Source organism: Rhinopithecus bieti, unplaced genomic scaffold (assembly GCF_001698545.2).
Source record: "Rhinopithecus bieti isolate Rb0 unplaced genomic scaffold, ASM169854v2 scaffold_61465, whole genome shotgun sequence".
Taxonomy (NCBI): Eukaryota; Metazoa; Chordata; class Mammalia; order Primates; family Cercopithecidae; genus Rhinopithecus; species Rhinopithecus bieti.
This window is the reverse complement of record NW_016824041.1, coordinates 98,538-113,049: the sequence shown is the minus strand read 5'-3', so window position 1 is coordinate 113,049 and position 14,512 is coordinate 98,538.

Genomic DNA, 14,512 nt, shown 5'->3' with positions numbered 1-14,512 from the left:
TGCTTTATTCATTATTTTGATCTTCAATCACTGATATCCTTTCTTGCACTTGATTGAATCGGCTATTGAAGCTTGTGTATGCTTCATGAAGTTCTCATACTGTAGTTTTCAGCTCCATCAGGTCATTTAAGCTCTTCTCTACTCTGGTTATTCTAGTTAGCCATTCATCTAACACTTTTTCAAGATTTTTAGCTTCCTTGCAATGGGTTAGAACATGTTCCTTTAGCTCAGAGAAGTTTGTTGTTACCAATCTTCTGAAGCCTACTTCTGTCAACTCATCAAACTTATTCTCTGTCCAGTTTTGTTTCCTTGCTAGTGAGGAGTTGTGCTCCTTTGGAGGAGAAGAGGCATTCTGGTTTTTGGAATTTTCAGCCTTTCTGCTTTGGTTTATCCCCATCTTTGTGGTTTTATCTACCTTTGGTCTTTGATATTGGTGACCTATGGATGGGCTTTTGGTGTGGATGTTCTTTTTGTTGATGTTGATGCTATTCCTTTCTGTTTGTTTGTTTTCCTTCTAATAGGCTCCTCAGCTGCAGGTCTGTTCGAGTTTGCTGGAGGTCCACTCCAGACCCTGTTTTCTTGGGTATCCACAGAACAGCAAATATTGCTGCCTTCCTCTGGAATATCCTACCTCTGGAAGCTTTGTTCCAGAGGCGTACCTGCCTGTATGAGATGTCTGTTGGCCCCTACTGGCAGATGTCTTTCAGTCAGGCTACATGGGGTTCAGGGACCCACTTGAGGAGGCAGTCTGTCCATTATCGGAGCTCGAGCGCCATGCTGGGAGAACCACTGCTCTCTTCAGAGCTGTCAGGCAGGGTTGTTTAAGTCTGCAGAAGCTGTCTGCTGCCTTTTGTTCAGGTATGCCCTGCCCCCTGAGGTGGAATCTAGACAGGCAGTAGGCCTTGCTGAGCTGCAGTAAGCTCCACCCAGTTTGAGTTTCCCTGCCACTCTGCTTACACTGTGAGCATAGAACTGCCTATTTAAGGCTCAGCAATGGTGAACACCCCTCTTCCCCTCAAGCTGCAGCATCCCAGGTCAATCTCAGACTACTGGGCTAGTAGTGAGCAAGGCTCCATGGTCGTGGGACCCACCAAATTAGGCACAGGAAGGAATCCCCTGGTCTGCCAGTTGTGAAGACTGTGGGAAAAGCACAGTGGGCAGGAGTGTACTGTTCCTCCAGGTACAGTCACTCATGGCGTCCCTTGGCTAGGAAAGGGAAATCCCCTGACCCCTTGCACTTCCTGGGTTAGGCGACACCCCACCCTGCTTTGGCTCACCATCTGTGGGCTGTACCTACTGTCCAACAAGTCCCAGTGAAATGAACCAGGTACCTCAGTTGGAAATGCAGACATCACCTGTCTTCTGCATCCATCTCGCTGGGAGATGTAGACTGGAGCTGTTCCTATTCAGCCATCTTGGAAGCAACTCCTTCTTCATTTCTTTATTGTCCTTCTGGTCTTTCATGATCATATTGTTTAATTTCCATGTATTTGTGTAGTTTCCAAAATTCTTTTTGTTTTTAATCTCTAGTTTTATTCCATTCTGGTCAGAGAAGATGCTTGACATAATTTCAATTTTTTTAGTGTTTTAAGACTCGTCTGTGACCTAACATATGATATATCCTTGAGAATGATCCATATGCTTAGGAAAAGAATGTGTATTCTGCAACTAATAGATGAAATGTCCTCTAAATATCTATTTGATCCATTTATTTTATAGTGCAGATTAAGTCTGATGTTTTCTTGTTGATTAAAATTCTTCATAATAGTCTCATGATTATTTGCATTTCTGTCTTATCAGTTGTAATGCTTCACCTTTAATTTCTGATTTTATTTGAATCTTCTTTTTTTCCTTAGTCTAGCTAAGGGTTTGTCAATTTTGTTTAGAGTTTCAAAAATCTAGTTTTTTGTTTTGTTGATCTTTTCTATTGCTTTCTATACCTAGCTCATTTATTTTTTTCTACTTACATTTTTTTTCCCTCCAATCTTGTTATTCCCTTCCTTCTGCTCACTTTGGGTTTTATTTGTTTTTTTAATTCTTAGAGTTGTAATTTAGATTTGATTACTTGGAATCTTTTTACTTTTTCTACATAGGTAATTGCTGTAAACTTTCTTCTTAGAACTGCTTTTTCTGCAACACATAACATTTAGTATAACGTGTTTCCACTTTCAATAGTCTCAAGATATTTAAAATGTTTCCCTTTAGCTTCTACTTTGATCCAATCATTTTTGAAGAACCAGTTGTTTACTTTTAACATATTTGTTAGTTTTCCATGATTCCCCCTGTTATTGATTACCGCTTTTGTACCATTGTGATTAAAAAAGATACTTGGTATAATTTTAATCTTTTCTTAAAAAATTTATTAAGACTTGTCTGGTGACAAAACCTATTGTCTATCCTGGAGAATGTTGCATGTGTACTTAAGAAGAATGTGTATTCTGTTGCTGGTAGGTGAAAGTTTCTGTACATATCTCTTAAATCCATTTGGTCTCAAACATAGTTCAAATCCAATGTTTTCTTGTTGATTTTCTGTTTGGAAGATCTGCTCAATGTTGAAGGTAAGGTATTAAAATCCTCTGTTATTATTGTGTTGCAGTCCCTGTCTTTTTTCAGATCTCTGAATACTTGCTTTATATATTTAGATGCTTTGATGTTGAGTGTATATATATTTACAATTACTATATCCTCTTGATGGATTGACCCATTTATCACTATATAATGATCTTTTTTTGTTCCTTTTTAAAATTTGTGCCTTAAAGTCTATTTTATCTAAAATAATTTTAGTTACCCCTGTACTCCTTTTGTTTCCATCTTCATGGAATATTTTGTTTCTACATTCCTTTGCTTTTAATCTATGAAGGTTCTTTAAGATGAAGAGAGTCTTTTGTAGGCTACATATTCACTCTGTGACTTTTGATTGACAAATTTAATCAATTTACATATAAAATAATTATTGATAGGTAAGAACTTGCTAGCTCAATTTTTAAAATAATTTTCTGGTTGTTTTCTACATTCTTTGTTTCATTCTTTCTTTCTTCCTTTGGGGTTTGATTGTTTTATGTAGTCATATAACCTTTGGACATTTCATTTTTATCTTTTGTGTATCTATTATAGGCTTTTGCTTTGTGGTTACACTGAGGCTAACATAAAGCATCCTATACTTACATTAGGCAATTTTAAATTGATAACAACAATTTTGGTTGCATATACAAATTCTATACTTTTACTTCCCCACCTCCTATATTTTATATTTTTGATCCCACTTTTTTAATAATTTGTATTCCTTAACAAATTATTTGACTCTAGTAGTTTTTAATAGTTTTGCCTTTTGATTTTCTTACTAGAGATATAATTGATTTATTCACCACCATTAGAGTATTAGAGTGTTTTGGATTTTACAATGTACTTACTTTTACCAGTAAACTTTATACTTTCATATGTTTTCATGTAACTAATTGGTATCCTCTTCCTTCAGCTTGAAGTACTCTCTTTGGCATTTCTTGTAATATAGGAGACAGAGTCTCCTCAATTTTGTTTGTCTGAGAAAGTCTTTATCACTCTTTTGCTTTTAAAGAAAGGATTTTGGGGTACTGTATTCTTGGTTGACAGAATTTTTATTTCTTTTAAAATGTTGATTGTTTTATTCCACTTTCTGGCCTGTAAAGTTTTTACAGAGCAAGCCACTGATAGTCTTATGGAAGTTCCCTTGTATGTGAGGATTCAGTTTTTCCTTGCTGCTTTTAACACTTTCTCTTTTTCTTTAATTTTTGATAATTTAATTATAGTATGTGTTGTTGTAGGTCTCTATAGCTTCATCTTATTTGATGTCTTTTGGGCCTTTGATGTCTGCCTTCCTTTTCTTTCCCCAGGTTTCGAATATTTTCTGCCATTATTTCTTTGAATATATTTTCTGTCCCTTCATCTCACTCCGTTTCTTCTGAAAAGTTTATGATGCTCTGTAAGTTTTTAAAGCGATTTTTACTAATATTCCTTCTTTTCTTCTTTGTGCTCCTTAGATTGGATGTTTCTAGTTACCTGTATTTCAGTCCACTAATCTTTTCTCTTGAGTGATCTAGTGTGCTTTTGAACCCTTCTATTAGATTTTTCAGTTCAGTTACAGTATTCTTCAAATCTATGATTTCTATTTGTTATTTGGAAATACTTGCTATCTCTTTAAGTTAGCAGTTTGCTCTTGCATTGACCACTCTCTTGACTTTGGTGAACATCTTTACAATGATTATTTTCAATTCCTTGCCAGGTAAATTACATATCTCCATTTCATTAGGATTGGTTGCTGGAGATTTATATTTTGGTTGTTGTTGTTGTTGTTTGGATTATATTTCCCTGTTTCTCCTTGACTCTGTTTTAGTTTCTGCACATTGGATAACACAGCTACTTCTCCCAGTCTTGTCAGACTGGCTTTATGTAGGAAACAGATCTTGCCAATTCATCTAGTTCAAGATTTTAAGGTGCCTCTCAAACGTACGTGTTTGTACAGGTTGCTGTCTCTGTTTTTGGTGGCCCTATGGAGCTTAGAGTATGCCTGATTCTATCAGTACTCTGAGACTAAAACTAATAGGAGCCAGACTCTCTAGACGTAGCTGGGAAGTTTGGGATGTTGGCTGTGTGTTTCAGGTCTTTATATCATCATGGTGATGCTAAGCATGAGTCTTTATTGCTCACACTTCCTGAACTAAACTGAGTAGAGGATTTGTGACAAACGTCTGTTTTTACATTCAGGCTGCACCCTCTGATCCTGGGGAGACAGCTGCTGGAAATGTGCCCATTGTACATCTATGTCTTTGTTTTCTGTGGTATAGTGCCACTCAGAAATGCATTGCCCCATCTACTCCTAGAGCTAATCCATTAAAGTGAATTTTTTTTCAGTAAAAGAAGTTGTGGCACTTGCTACGTGACCAAACTTTCTAGGAAAAAAGTAAGTAGGCCTACATTTATCACTGGGGTGAGACAGAGGGAATGCTTATGAGGTGTCGAGCTTTGACTCTAGCTACTGGTGGGATGTGGTTTGTTTTCTCCAATTAGGTTCCTGATGCAAGTTTATTAGAAGCCAAACTATCAAGTAGACACTGAATGTGAGTGTTGTAAATCCCTTCAGAGAGAAAATGGGAGTTACACATTCCCAACCCCTTTCTGTACTGCCCCCAGAGAAAATAGCCCCCCAAGTGTTCGCACATCCATTTAAAATTACCTCTCTATTCTGTGATCTAGAGAGACTTGTGGATGCATACTCATTTTGTTTCCAGAGCTAAGAAGTTTAGGACTGAGTCCTTTGGGAGGTATCTGTACAATTTGGAGCAGTTGATGCATAACATCTAACAGAAGGAACCAGGGAGCTGCATTTTTAAAGTCCCTTTTCTCTACTACTCCTGGGAAATGAAGCCCATACAAGTGCTTACACATCCATATAAACTTAACACATTTTTGTGGTCTAGATATACTCACATATACTTTGTCTTTTTTTTTTTTTTTTTTTTTTTTTTTTTGCTTTTAAGCTAGGAGGTTCAGGATATATTCCCTTAGGTGGAAGCTTTAAAAGTTTGGGCACTCAATGCAGAAAGAAATTCCTTCCAGGAGGGATTAAGTTATATGGAATTTTTGCTGGGGTGAGCCATGAGAGCAGTCTCAAAAGTACTAGTCTGCTTCCTAGGTTGTTGGTCAGGCTAATGTTTGTCTATCTCTTTAATATCCCAATGCAAGTTAGTTAGGAGCCAGCCCAACAAGTAGCCACTGGAAGAGTGGGTTATTAACCACTTCCAAGTAGAAACATGGGACTTCATTTCTTAAACTCCTTATTTGCTCTGCTCCTAGGGGACAAAGTCTCCAGAAGTTCTCATGCTTTCATATCAAGCTGATATTTTTTTCCTGTGGTCTACAGAAACTCAAACGTGTGTAATCTCCTCTACTCCCATTTAAGAGCCAAATTGTGGAGAGCCTTAGAGTTACAGTGCTACATGTAAGGTACAAACTTTCCACAGAGAGAAGCAAAGTTTGAGGATTTCTTTCCCAGTTGTATGGTACAGTGTCCAGGGTGGGATCTATACCCAAGTGTTCCTCACCTTTTTCTACCTGTTTGTTATGGATGCTTTCTCAGTTGCCCAAGGGGTAGAAGTCTCTCAACTTGTCTATATGTCCTCTCAGAGGGAATGGATCCACAAATAGATGTTTATCTGGCATATCCATGGGTGGAAGAAGAGCAAGAAGACCTACATTTGTCCATGTTGCTGATATCACTACAATTTTTAGCTTTAATTTTGCTATTTATAAAATTGGTGATAATAATAACTGCCATATAAATTAATAGAATTGCTATGTCATAAAAGGTTATGGTATAAAAACAATTTCTGAAGAATAAAATCAGCTTTCTTTATAAAGAAATTTATAATTGTAAAGACATTTTCTTTTGCATAATTCCATTAATGTGTAGATTCTGATGGTTAATATTATTTTTCCTTCTATCATGAGCCCTTTTGGGAACCTGGTATTGGTAATAACAGAATCTCTGAAATCTCAGAATTAGAATAAATCTTGAGTCAGCCTTTTCATTTTCTCTAAGACTCACATAAAGTTTGTCTCTAAAATGTAACTCCAATATCCATGAGATTAACCAATATTAAGTTGAACACTTATAGACTGCTGAAACTCATGATCTGTCTGTATTTAAGGTTTATTTATGACACCTCACATCTTTCTTCCTTTAATTCACAGCCATTTATACTATTTTTGCCTTTTGTTGCCATTTAGAAATCCTTTTGCATGACAGAGTAAAGCATTTTCCTTTTATCTGCTGCATTCTCCTATTCAAACTCTAAAACACATGTATCTTCACTCTGACTGATTCCTTCACTATATTGCCAATTTGGGGTAACAGGTCTGTCTCTTGCTCATTAGCAGTCTTCAGGTAAATAGGGCCAAGTGTGTGGGTCTTCTTTAGAGCAGTCCCCAGTTCTTGATTTAGAAGGGATTTAAACTGAGCCTTGTTTCTTCCCTTTAGAACTCAACAGAACTCTACTTCCCAGGTTATGCCATGAGGGAAAAATTGCAGTAATGAAGGAACAAACACATTAAAATAAACAGAAACTCACATTCTTTGATCATAAATACTTCCAGTTTTTAGCATTTGTGGCCCTCCTGTGTCCTCCCTCCTCCCACTCTATACAAATTAGATCTTCCTGCTCCTACCTCATGCCCACTATTGCCCTTGACCTCTATGCCCCATCCTCTCACCTTCATTCCTTCTGACTGCACACCTGATGATAGCCTTATCTACTGCATGCATTTTGACAATTCTACATAATTGTTTCCATCAGTTCATAAGTGCACAAACATGCTCTTGCCTCACTGACTTTATAGAAATCAAATCAAATCAATCCCTCATATGCACAGTTATAACTAAGTTCTTTGCTTATCTTTAAACTTTTTGAAAAAAAAATCTGTAATTGCTATATACTCTTTCTCACCTCACATTCTTTCCTCAAAATCCACTCAAATCAGACTTTATTTAATTCCTATCACTCCACAAATTGTCAGAGTCCAGATCACCAATGAATATATGGTTCCAAAGGTATGGTAAGTTCTATCCTTTAAATTTCTTACTAGATTTCTCAGCAGCATGTGACACAATTAATGATTCTTTTCTTTTCAAAACATCCTCTCTTGGTTTCTGGGAACCCTCACTCATCTGGTTTTTCTTTTTATTCTCAGACTCATTTAATGTTATTTGCTGCTTAACCACTCAGTTTTAGTGTCCCTGAGGCCTGCTTTGCACTACTTTCTCTATCTAAAATGTAAGTACCATGTGCAAGTCAATGGTTTCTAAATATGTTTCTTTATTCCAAGAATAACTCTGAATTCCAAACTCATACTTAACAGTTGCTAGCTTTATGTTTCCTCTAGTATGTCTAATCTATATCTTAAACCTTGACCTCGTTTATCCTTCATTCTTCCCCAATTTTAATCCTTGTCGTTACAAGGCATTGCAATCTACATATTTGCTCCAGCCCAAATTCTAGAAATTGCTTTTATTTATTCTCTAGCCCATCCTTACATATCCACCATCATTAGATTTTTTTAATTCTACCAATAAAATGTGTCCCAAGCCCATTCAGTCCTCATCCACCTCTCTCCACTCACATTTTTATCTCCTCACAGTTATTTTTGTCCTGGATTTATCTTTGTCTTGAGTGACTGCAACAATCTTGCTGAGTCTCCCTGCTCCCATGTTGGCCTCTCTACAATGCATTTTTAATGAGGCATTGAATATAATACTTTAAAATATAAATAAAAACAAAATTATAAGTATTTTATTTCATTCCACTAGAATATACATTCCAGGAGAGCCAGGGCTTTCTCTCCCATATTCACTGTTATATACCTGCTTCTAGAATAATAGATGAGAAGTGGTTGATTCTCAGAAAACATTAGTGAATAACTGACGAATGAATATATTTTCAAGAAAGTTGTTAGGCAGACACTGAAAGTATTGTCACTGGAAATACGGGTGAGAGACCAGAATTTTCTACCTCATAAGCAGGTCTCTAATTCTCTCTCCTGGCTTCTTTATTCCTCTTGTCTCAATCTTTCTGCATCACTATCTCCTTCTGCCTTCTCTGTTTTTCTCCTCTTAGCTCTGTCATTGCTTTAATTAAGTTTTCACTCCATATGCTGCTTGTCTCAGAGGAAAAAACTTGTCTGTAATGTTCATCAGTGGGATGGGCCCCAGGGATAGTAGCAATGTGTCCTGTTAACTGATTTTTGAAATAAAGAATACTTGCCAGGGAACTCAGCATATATGGAGTTCTACCAGGAATTGCTTGTTTTTTGCAGGGCATGGCTGTGAATTCCCACACTGGCTCAGTCACACCTCTGGCCAGTGTGTCAAAATCTCTCAAAAGCAGAATGCCCAGACTTGAACTCCAGTTTTCCGAGGATTAGTATGCTCTTTTTATCAAACAAATACTCTACTCTTAGAGCTTCATTCTCCGTAAGATATTTTGGCAAGCTCAGCACATTTTTTGACTCACGTGAGCTAAAGTCTCTTTTCCATACATGTTGCCATTATGTGATATCTCACACACATAAATGGTTTAGCAGAGTATATGGTATATAGCAAACACTTAAAATGAGGTATTTTAATAATTATTTAATTTATTACTACCAAAACAAATAATAACCAATATCCTTTGGACACTTTCCTCCTACTCCCTATTGATTCAATGAACTCTGTTATTATGCAGTCTATATTTCTCCATCTTATTCACAAGTGTAAATGTTTGTTAAATGGCTTTCTAAAATCCAGACATAATATATTTATACTGTCTTCCTAACAGTAAGATAATGAAAAAAATACTCCAAGTTTTTAAAATATATTATCTCACTGGAATTAGCACTGGTTTCTAGTATAGGAAATGATTTTAACTATAGAACACACCGATTTGGGCAGCATTTAAAGTTGTAGATCATTGCAAGTGACTAGAAGATTGGGTTCTCAAAAAGAAAATGATCTTCTGCTTTCTTGTCAAGTAAATTAAATCTCCACAAATGATATAGAATTATATAACAATAGATACTTGGAAGTAATACAAGATTTGTCTCTCTTTGTAAAATACTTTAACATAAAAATTTTCCCTTTTGGATATTCCATTCATAATTCAATTTGCAAACTTGCCTTGGTCAATATGAACAGTTAGTATATGTTTTCATTGGATGCCTCCACAAAAATTAACAATAGCTGTGTCGCGATTTTTAAACAAATATATCAGTCTGCCACTAAAATATTTTATAAAATGAATCTCGGCCGGGCACGGGGCTCAAGCTGAAGCCGAGCACTTTGGGGAGCCGAGGACGGGCGGGAGAATGCATAAACCCGGAGCAGCTTGCAGTGAGCCCTGAGATCGGCCACTGCCTCCAGCGCTGAGGCACAAAGCCGAGACTCCGCTCAAAAAAAAAAAAAAAAAAAAAAAAAAAAAAAAAAAAAAAAAAAAAAAAAAAATGAATTCATCCCTGTTGACATACTATTTCTACTTACATAATTTATTCCTGATCTTCTCTATTCCTCCCAACTTTCCTATCCACACCCACTCTCCTATTAAACACAACCTTGCTGCACTGTTAGCACGTTCTCCCTAAAGGGTAAACTAGCTAAAACATTCAGAAAATAACTAGAATGAATACTTTTGAGAAAATATAAATGAAATATCTGAGTAAGTATTGGTAAAAAATTAATAAACCTATAAACAATTGAAAAGGTAGGTTAGAAGAAAGATCTGAGAACAAGGCATTGTAGTATTAAAATAAAATTGTGCTTAAAGTTTAAGTATTTATAATAGTATTTTTAGTTTTTTAGAATGTTTGTTCATTGATTGTTGATTTTTCCTCAAGCTCTGCTCAAAAGCCTTTATTTCCTTACTTTCCTCAGTTCCCCTAGTTTGTAAGCTTCAGTTGCCATTGATACCTAAATAGCTATGACCCACCCAACAGATATTAATAAGACGCTTCATGAATCTTCACACAATTATCAAGTCTCCATCTCCCTATGTGTTCCTCCAGACACCACAAATATGCATATGCTCAAAATGGATTCACACTTTCCTCCGTGAACTTACTCCAGGATGTCCCAAATATGACATGCTTTCTTCCCGTTGTGCAGATCTTTGCATTTCCAATCTTTCATCTGGAGATACTCATCTTTGTGTGTGTGTGATTTCTGCTTATTTTTAGGTCTAGAAATAGACAAACGTTCTTCCAGAAAGGCTTTTCCTGACTTAGTTTGTGATATAGTCTTCCTTCAGTGCTTCCAATCTACAAGGTACTTCATCTCAGTTCAGACAAAACTTCTATTCCAATTGCTTATGTACATGTCTATACCACTGAATGGTCTAGCACTTTATCTGTCTTGTGTCACTTGTGTTTATTTATAAATTAGCATGGTATCTTTAAAATAGTAGGCATTCAATAAATAAATCCACTTATTGAACCCTTCTTAAACGTTTACTATGGAACAGACACTCTCTTAGATAATCAAAATCATATAAGTACTAGTAAACCTTTTTCTCATTTTCAAGGGCAAGTAGGAGAAAGTGCTGGTAGTCAAACAATTATACTAAAAGATGAAGTATTGTAAAAACCATAGGACAGGTACAAACTTAGTGGTGGCAAAGTCGTGATGGGATAGAAATCAAGGTTATACCAAGGGTCAGGATTCATAAGAAAAAAGGTAACAGATGGCTGAATGAGGAAGAAGAGATTTTTTTTTAATTCTGTAAAAGAAGTGTTTATGGAACAATTTTATTGAACATCTACTATTTACCAGTTGTTTTGCCTCAGGATATTTTATACACATGATCTAATTTAACTAATTTGACTAATTTGACTAATCATAACAAATCTATGGTGTAGTAATTACTGGATTCTTATTCCAAGCTCATTGTTACCATTTACCAAAGAAAAGATAAAATAATTTGCTGGTAAGGTGCTGAGTTTAGAAACCTAGATCTGCCGACTCCAAATGAAATGTTAATTAGTGAGTCTTTAAATGATGAAGGGTTAAAATTGATTATGTGTTCAGGTACTGAAGTAAGGGCAGATTGCCAGTGGGCAAAACAAACAAACAAACAAACAAAAACTAAATAAGTAAAAGAATTGAGTTCTTTAGGTTGGAGTATTGTTAAAGAATCTTTTAATGATCCATGTGTCTCTGAATGTAAATTCATCTGCTGTTCAAGTTGTGGCATGGTAGATGCTCCAATAATGATGCATATATATCTTGTTGACTAAATAAAACAGGGCCTAGATTATTAGCAAAGACACTATAAAGGGAGTTTTAAATGGCATGCTAATATGAAGAAATCATTAAGTAATTTAAGCCTGGAATTGTGCTAAGAAGACCTCGTGTGTTTTTGAAAAAAGAAATAATAATTTAATTCATATTTAGAAAATAAAATAGAATAAATTTTCTAGTGCTAAGCAGCAGCAACATTCTATCAAGACATAGGATAAATCATGAGTAAGAACAGGGAACCACCACTGTCTCACATAAATCTTTTTAAATAGTACTTACTAAAATTTATTGTGATTTTCTCTTTACCCATCTGTCTACCTAAACCAAACCATAATTTCTTAAGAGAAGCATCTAGGTGTAGTACATTCTCCATTTTAACCCAGCATCAGAGCAGTTGTGCCACATAGTAACTTTTTGTTAAATATCTATTAAGTAAACATTCAAAGTAGTTATGTGAGCAATATTCTAATTCTAGAGGCATCCTTGTGGACATGTGATAGGGAGATTTATTTTGTCTGCAATTCATGTTTCTATGAGTTATATGAGTTTCATGTCCAACTGCTAAATTAATTTGAAGGTAGAATAAGTTTATAACTATTGAATTTGGTTTCATACAAAAATATTTGTGAGCATCTTCTATTTTCCTGGAATCATTCTATTTGGTCGAGGTATATCAATGAAGGAAATAGACCTAAACCCCTGCCCCGGTACTATCTAGAGTTGAAGATACATCTTTTATTTTATCATTTCCTTCCTTTGATGTCTATAAATCCTGGAAGAAAGCAAGCCTCCAATAGTTAGAATTCATCAAATGAATCTCATAAAATATGTATTATTTATTTTATTTTTGTCATACCTTTAACCAAAATAATTTGATTTCTGCCAAATAAAAATAACATTAATAGTAGTTTAAACGGCATTAAAGGACCCACTAACCATAACCCATCTGCCAAATTAACCACATTCATAGTTAATGAATTAACTACTTAGTCATATATAATGTAGAATTTTATTTGAAACCATTGTTTTGAGACTTCCTTCAAAATATTCTCATGCTATGGCACTTTTTAAAATCTAGTGTAAAAAATTTGCGTGAGACAGAAGTTTCATTTAAATACAAATGACTGCTNAAAGAAAAGAAAGAAACCTGACTAAGCTTCTATGGAGGACAAAAGTAAGAATAATCGCCAAAAGTTATCAGTGAAGTAAGCATAGGCTCCATGAAAAGAATGAACCTCCAAATAGTTCTAGTGTCTAATAAGGAAATAGTCTCCCTTGAAAAATTGTCTATTGCAAGTTCAAATAGAGGAAAGGCAAACTTCTATTAAGGATACTATAGGAGGAGTTTGTATTTTGGAAAAGAGGGTGAACTACAGTGTGCTTCTCTAACTCAATAAGGTGTGGAAGTCAATATAAAAGCTTGTCAATAAAACAGATTTTAGCGTTGCAAATTCCTCTATCTTTATTTAATATGTCCAGGATATTGAAGTTTTCAAAGTGTATTTTGGACAGTCATGGCCTTGTTGTTTTCTAGAAGGGACTTCAGTGGTCACCATCTAGCAAGGAAGATAATTACATGGGGTGGGAGTAGGTAGGATTTTGGAGTGCCAATCTATACTACAATCCAAAAATAGATTTTTTTAAAATTTAGGAATGTTGTTATTAGAGAAAGATTTTCTTCTCTTATTAATGGTAAAAACCTGTCATCATGTATCACCTTGAAGTTTATTTGTAATGTGAACATCCTATAAGATATTATAATCTATATCACCGCCATTTGTAGTAAACTAACTTCACCACTAGTAAAAGTGAGCTGTTTTGATTGGACATTTAACACAGCAGCTTTGGGACAATCTGGGAAATCAAACAATGATGTTTAGTCTCCTGCTGCTATTCACTTGGCAGATAGAAATCACTTATCTTAGTCTAGACAGAGAAGCTATCTGCTCTGCCATTGCATCCAGAGGATGTGGAGGTAAACAGATTTCTCTGCCAGAAGTTCCTTTTTCTGCCACAATTTATTTAAATATAGGAATTTAAAGACAAATCAAACAGCACTGCTACTGTGTCATATGAAAGAGTTTTAGATTATGTATCCACAAATACAGGGAAGATTTCAGTAGGAAATCATGTCAAATAATATTTCTCCTAGCATGTTGTAACTTTAAAATTCATCAGTACAAATACTCTGGAAGGTTTCTAATGTTCCATTCAATCCTTTGACATGGAAGGACATGCAAAAATTATGATGAGTTGTGGTTGGGAAAAGAATTTAGAAAATCTGAAAGAGAGCCTGTTTTTCTATGGAGAACCCCTCCGAAATCCAACAACATCATTAAATAAATCTTAATTTAAGAATGGTACAGTAGAGTAACTTTTAAATCCTAAAGAAACAGAATATAAAAGCAATATACTGTGTTCATATTCATTCACATGTACATGCAAAAAAAATAAATTTACATCCTAAGATATTTGATTTTCCATAGACATCTACCCATGTTAACTTTATTTTATTTTTCTTATTTTCATTTTTCTTTCTCTACTTTAACTGGCTTAAATACAAAAAGAAAAGAGCAGCCTGAAGATACAGAACAACAGTTTCTGCTTTAGAGACAAAGTGTGGATTACTCAGGTCAAATAATTTATTTCCTCAACTGACTCAATTCATCAAAAGGAAATTTATATTGGAAGAGAAAAATAGAAAAAAACCAATCG